Below are 7,071 nucleotides of genomic sequence, written 5' to 3'. Positions count from 1 at the left end.
TCTGTGCTGTGCCCACACCTCGCTCAGCCAGTGAGCGGGAACCGGTCTGTATGTGGGATCCGAACCCTCGGCGGGAGCGCCACCGCGCTCCCAAGCGGCGCACTGTAGCCGTGCGCCACCGGGCCGGCCCGAAAACAAAAAAGTTTTAAAATAAAAAAAGAAAATACATTCAGTGAAAATCTCTCTTCTACCATCTTCAGTCATCATTTCTTGGCCCCATCTGCTCTGTATCTTCTCCCCCACTCCCCAGTGTTGTGAGTATAATTCCAAAGTTTCTTTTTTTCTTTTCTTTTTAAGGCTAGTCAAGTGAAGCCGTGGGAGTGGGGAAGGAACAGGGACACCTGTAACTGGCTGTGAGCGTTAGTTGTGAACAGCACCATGTTGAGACCTGCCTGATCCAGAGTTTCTAATGTGGGTGGGTACAAGCTGTCCTGACTCCCTCCTGCTTTGTACACAAAAGGCAGCGTAGTATACGCATCGCTCTGCACCTTCCTTGTTTTCTCTTGCCAATATGTCTTCATGACGATAAGATAAAGTGATTCCTGAGAGTATATGTGTAGGTAGAGCTGAATAATCCTGTATACAGTGAAAGTTCCTGTTGAATGTGTTTGACTTCTCAGGAATTAAGCTTAAATATTTCTAATACAGGCCGTAGGCAATTGTTTGGAAGGCAGGAAACCTAAAAAATAAAGGACTTGTGTATAGGATTCTTCAAAGGTGATGGAATCTTGGGTATTCTTTGAGACTTTTGGTTTACATATATTCCTCTGAGGCTTGAAAGGCAGAGTTTTCATTAGAGAAAGAAGTATTAAATAAGTATGTGAAATATCCCATTTAACACCCTGTGCTTTCATGATACCTTTTATCTAGGGATTGCAAGAACTAATGATCTCCAATGCCCATATAGGGTGTAGTCGCTCTCATTATTCCTGCTTTACAAACAGGGAAGCTGAGGCTTGTTGATGTGGTTAAAGCGACAGCACCGTCCACATTCACGTTTTATTGGGCATTCAGGGATGCGTGGCACAAGGGTGAACTCTGCATCGTGGTGACGAGGACATTACCTCCAAGCAGCTGCTCCTGTCTGCGGCCTGAGCCGCTCACGCTCTGCTCTCCTTCCATTCACCTGAAGAACAAAAGTGTCCCATGAGGCCGGGCCGTGAAAGGAACTTAAGGGCTAACGAGGCTTCCCTCTACTGCTTTGCCTGTGACATTCCTCCCTGTCCGGCGTCACAGACGTTCTCCACACGTGTTCCAGATCCGTCCGTGTCCTCCTCTACTGACGTCCGGTGCCACACGTGCCCTGCCCACTCCGCCTTCTCTGTCCTCCTGTCAGTTCTGAAGGAAGAGACGTAAGTCCCTCTTTCCCAAAGTTCATTTCTCCACTTCTGCACCTGGCCCGTGCCGCCTCTGAGACCCGACCCTGTGACAGTCACGTTTCTCCAGCCTCCTCAATGCCTGTTCTTCCCACCAGGCTCTTTGATTAGAAACGTCAAGAGTGTCTCGGAGGTAACAGATGACGGAGACAGAGAAAACGAAAGCAGAGACACAAGCCTTCCCTGACTTCCTTCCCCTGCCTGCTCGGGGACGAATCTGTGTAACTGCACACACACCCCTCCTTAGCCGGGACAACGCCGGTCCCCTGCAACTGCTCTACCAGAGCGACCAGCGCTTCATCGCGTCCTTTCTACCTGGTCATATTGACCCAGCCTTTGTGGACGTCCCTCCTTTAGTGCAGTGAGTCAGTGTGTTGTCGGATCTCCTCTGTGTGTCCTTCCTGCTGTAGCTCGTTCCCTTCCCGCGGGAAGGTGGCTGTCTAGCCTTGACTTGCAGCTCCCAGGGGCCTCGCTGGTTACCGCGTCGGCTTGGATTTTGTTAGGTCTCCACTTTCTCCCCGGGTCTTACATCTTAACTCTGTTTTCCCAATGAAACAGCCTCTCCCTCTCTCCACTACCCAGTTTTAGTTAACCCCACCTGGTTAAAAACCTCAGCATTTTTGGGGGGGGTTGGTTGGTTAGCTCAGTTGGTCAGAGTGTGGTGTCATAACACGAAGGTCAAGGGTTCGGATTCCCGTACTGGCCAGCCACCAAAAAGAAAAAAAACCTTAACATTTTGGGATCGAGTTTTATTTTTTCCTTTCCTTCACCCTGCAATATCTAGTCAGCAGAGATCCTCAAGACTTTTCTTGTATAATTCTTAAATGTTTCCAAGTCTTTCCCAGTCACTGTTACTTTCAGTTGTCAAATTTGGGTCTCCTTCTAAAGTGACTGCAAATAGTCTAGAAGCCTCCCCTCTCATGGTGCTCTTCCTCTGAGGATTCCCAGGGGCCATCCTGTCCCAGCTGTCCCTCGTGCCCTTTGCTCCAGACTGCTGCTCAGAGAGGCTTTCCCCGGAAAACAACCCCTGCCATGCACAGGAGGTTAACACTAGCCTGTAATGGTCAATAACCTCTCCTGAAGACTGGAGCTTGTCCCAAAAGGAATGAAAGATTAAGGAAGAAGCCTTTTGAACTGGCCGTCCACTATCCCCACTTCAGAAGTCCCCTGGCCCGGGCTCTGCCCCCTTCCAGGCCCCCTATTCTAGCTGTCTTCTCTGGAGCCCCAGGTCCCCCACTGCCCGCTTCTTCAGTGAAAATTGTAGTGATTTTTGCAAAGATACTCTTCTGCCCACAAAGATGACAGATTTTTCCCTATAAGATGGCCTTCTTTCTATAACCAAAAAAGAATCTTGCAGAAGGAAATCCTGTTGACATCCCTAGAACCTGAAGCAGCTTAAGTTTTAAAAAGTTTTCTTTTTTTGTCTCAGCCACCCTTGAAAATGGTTCCTGCATCTGGAATTCTCTGTCCGTCTACACCTTCAATCATTAGCTCACTTGAATTATCCTCTGGAGAGCTTCCCTGGACCCTGGCTGCCCACCCCGATGGCAACCTGATGCCCGTGCCTCTCCTCTGGGCCTGGAGCCTGTGCTCCTCACAACACTCATGACAGCACCAGAACTTGCAGGCTTCTTTCTCTCTCATTCTAGTCTCCTCCAGGCAAGGGGTCCTGTCTTCTATGACTTGTGCCTAGAGCCTGGCATACTGCTGGTATACAGTAGGTGTTCAATACATGTTCAGTAAATCCATATATGAAAGCATGCTTCTCGTCAGCACTGATCCCACTTTATTTCAGCATCTTACCAACTCACAGCCATACTATGCAGTGTTCTATATGGGCTTTCTGTGTTTCATGGTTTTAATTTTTTTTATTTCTTGCAGCTGGCCCATATGAGGATCCAAACCTTTGACCTTGGTGTTATCAGCACTGTGCTCTAACCAAGTGAGCTAAAATGGTTTTAATTTTATAAAAATTATATTTGTTGTTTTAAAAAGTAATATTTTATTGCAATATAAATAATATATATAATAAATATATATAAATATATTATTTATATATTAATATATACATATATTATTTATATATTTATGTATAAATGTATAATATATAATGTAATAATATATAATATAAATAATATTTTATATGCAATATAATTAAAAATTCAAATAATATATAAAATCATAAAGAAGTATCTGAAATCTCACTATTTAAAGCATGTTTAAGACCACAGTGGTGCATTGGACTTGCAGAGGGAGAGAACATACCTAGGGATACAAAGTGGAGGGGGGAAAGGGGGACGGGGTGGGAGGTTGGGGATAATTGGAGGTATAATTGGGTGGGGGACATGGGGTATAATCACAATTTGTGGTAATGGGCATGCTCCCGGTATGGATCTGGCCATCACATCTTAGGCATGAGTGGTGACAATTTACTTTGTACCCCATGAATATTCATAACCAATAAAAATAAATAAATTAAAGTATAGTAAACTAAAAATTAAAATAAAGCACCTTTAAAAATTTACTGAATATTCTTTCAGTTTTCTAAGTATATATTTGTGTGTGTATATATACACATATACTCAATATATATATATATATTTTATATATATATACACACACACAAATGAGTACAATTGTACAAAAATGGAATCACATTATACATACTATGTCAGTAATGTATCTTGGATGTATTTGATGTCATTAACTACATGATTATTTGTATGGCCTACATGGTATTCCATGGTAAGGAGGTACTGCTTACCTACACACTTGTGATCAATAATCTTGTGCATATCTTACATACCTTATTTTCCCCCCACCTCTGCATTTATTGCCTTAGGGCAAATTTCTACAAGTATTATTACTGGGTCAAAGGTAAATTTCACAGTTTGACAAAGAGTGCCAAACTGTCATTCAGGACCTTCACCATAAGCCCCTGGACTCATGAATGGACTTTGCAGAGTGTGCATGTTGCATCTACAAATTCCCTCAGATCACTTGCACATTTTCCTTTTTGTCAGTTTTTTAAAGAGGCCTGTGACATAGAGGGGCTATTATTTACTGAGTGTCACTGTGTGCCCAGCACTAAGCTAAGCACCTCCAATTGACCTTCACATCAGCCTATTATCCCCATTTTACAGAGGAGGAAAGGAAGTCACAGAGAATGACTGGTCTGCCTACTCTTCTGTTCTTCCTGCAAACCACAGCTTTGCCATTGTTTGGCTTCCCCTGCTCAGAAAACGTCAACGGCTTTCCAATGCCTACAAGATAAAGTGTAAAGTCCTTAACCTCAAAGGGGCCCCAACATTTTCAGTCTGTCACCCTTTCATCTCTATCATTGTTGAAAAGCTTTGCTCCCATCAAACTGACTGGTCACTTGCCAGGACCTGTTCTGCACTTCTGTACTTTGTCTCCTTGCTCCTCTCCAAACACTTTTCACTCCAATTTAAATCCTTTCTGGTCTATTTTGAGGTGATCTTTTCCCTGTGAACTATAGTTTCCAGTAGCACCATCATTTGGGCAAACATTAATTTTGCAATAAATCCTCAATCTTCATTGAAATCTCTCTGTCGTTTCACAGGGAGTTACTTAAATATTGCCGTATGTTAAAACAAACACTTTAGACAAATTAAATTTAACAGAGTTTAGTTGAGCAAAGAACAGTTCAAGAATCGGGCAGCCCCCAGAACCAGAATAGGTTGACAGTGACTCTGGACTGCCTGCAGCATGTTCCAGTGAGATTTATAGACATAAAAAGATAAGTGAGGTACAGGAACAGCAGAATTGGTTGCAGCTGGGCCTTTGCCTTATTTGAACAGGGTTGGAATAGCTGGCTGCCTGTAATTGGCTGAGACTCTGCTGCTTGTTAGGAGTAGGCAACAACCTGTTTACACATCAAGGTTTCAAGGGTACGTTGCAGTCTGTTCACACAAGTTAGGTTACAGTTCAGTAGGTCTGAAGAAACCTTTAGGCCAAACTTAATTTTACAAGTCAGGGTGTTTATGCCTGTTCTCCCCAACCATTATGTGAATTTGATCAGGGTTGGGATCTTGTTTTGTACTAATCGGCTTTTCTCGTGATACAGTTTACTGCACTGACAGATATTTAATAACACACACATATATATATATATAGTTGGAGGAGGGAATATATATATATATATATATATAGTTGGAGGAGGGAACAGAAAGCTTTTTGTGGCTGGCTTGCAACTTACCACATATATATATATATAGTTGGAGGAGGGAACAGAAAGCTTTTTGTGGCTGGCTTGCAACTTACTATTTAAAATTCATGTGTCTGTGCTGTCTGCATTTCAAGATTGGCTCACAATTGCTGTAAGGACATATTGAAATGTGAAATGTCACATGATAGTACTGTCAACACTCAATGGAAATAAAACTCCAACAACCTGCTGGCTGATATGGTTACCTGTGACAATGCCAAACTGTGCATATAGCAGAATGAAATTCCAGTCTTTGCTGAGATTATCTCAGATTTTATTATGAGATGTCCATAATAAACAAATATTGTGTTATTTCTTCCTTTTGACCATTTATACAACCAACTAAAAAAAAAGGAATGGAGAATTCAGTCAGACTTAAAAACTTATTTTTGCTAACCGAGCAATCACCTGCTAAAAACTGTATGACATAAGGTAATACAATTAGGGTTTAAGAAACAAAGAATGACTAGACAATATAAAGCAATCTTATGCTGTGAAGTAGAAAAACATGAACCAACTATTCCAGTTGCTTAAATGACAGAACTGTACGGGAGGGAAAACTTTCCCTCTACCTCTGAGGGTTCCATAATTGAGTATCTGAAATAGACTGAGAGTAGACAGATTGACAAGAGCAAAGGTATACAAATTCATAACATGCCTGGGGGCAGGCAGCACGTGAAAAAAGAGTGACTACCCTCAAACCCAGTCAGATCCATAAGTTTATATAGCCTCTCCCTAGGGGAGAGATTTTTAGGAAAGATGAATGGCCTCAGAAGAATAGGGCGAGGTGTCGACCTCCGGTCTCCTACAGGGTGAAGAGATTTGCGGGGACGGGATCCATGACGACTGAGCTCTTTTTGCAGGACCTGTCTACCTGCAGATGGGGAAATGCAGAGAACGCCCCTTCCTGCCCTCGCTGTGCCCCCAGGCCCCCGAGTGAAGTAATCAGCATCCTAAAGCAGCATATTCATGGGTGGCATTTCCTGCATTCCTTCACTGTTAACCGGCTGTTACAGGTAAACGGTGTCTCGGCGTGTAAGTGCAAGACCTCAGTCGGTGGAGGAGGTGGACGAGCAGCAGCCCCGGGCCTCAGCACCAGCTGTCACAGCACGTCGTCTGCGACGGGTGTGAGAAAAGAGCTTCGTGCGTCTCCGAGCACAGGTGAGGTGGGTCGGGGCCAGCCCCGAGCGGAAGGCACCGCGACACGTGCGACCTCCACGGGACGAGTCAGCCTCCTGCCGGGCTCTCCCGTCCGAGGATCGGACGGCGGGCAGACAGACTGGCCGGCTGTCCAGGAAACCGCGCGACAACCTGCCCCTCTGCGGCGCAGCCCGCCTCAGGTCCCCCTCGGGCCCTTCGCGCCATGTGGCTCTGTCGCCGCGCGCAGGGGCCGCCGGCCGTCCTTTTTCCCTCCGGGCTCCGGTCGCCGAGCCCTCACGGGACACCCCGAGGCCCCTGCGGCCAACC

General features: G+C 44.8%; 1 pseudogene; it reads right to left on the bottom strand.

The window, feature by feature from the left end:
• LOC103599634 overlaps positions 1-1,122 on the bottom strand; it is a 10,021-nt pseudogene extending 8,899 nt beyond the window's left edge.
• Between the last annotated feature and the right edge of the window lie 5,949 nt (positions 1,123-7,071).

This window comes from Galeopterus variegatus, unplaced genomic scaffold, assembly GCF_000696425.1.
Source record: "Galeopterus variegatus unplaced genomic scaffold, G_variegatus-3.0.2 Scaffold100, whole genome shotgun sequence".
NCBI classification, from domain to species: domain Eukaryota; kingdom Metazoa; phylum Chordata; class Mammalia; order Dermoptera; family Cynocephalidae; genus Galeopterus; species Galeopterus variegatus.
The sequence above is the reverse complement of the archived record's forward strand: the minus strand, read 5'-3'. Positions and strand labels throughout refer to the sequence as shown.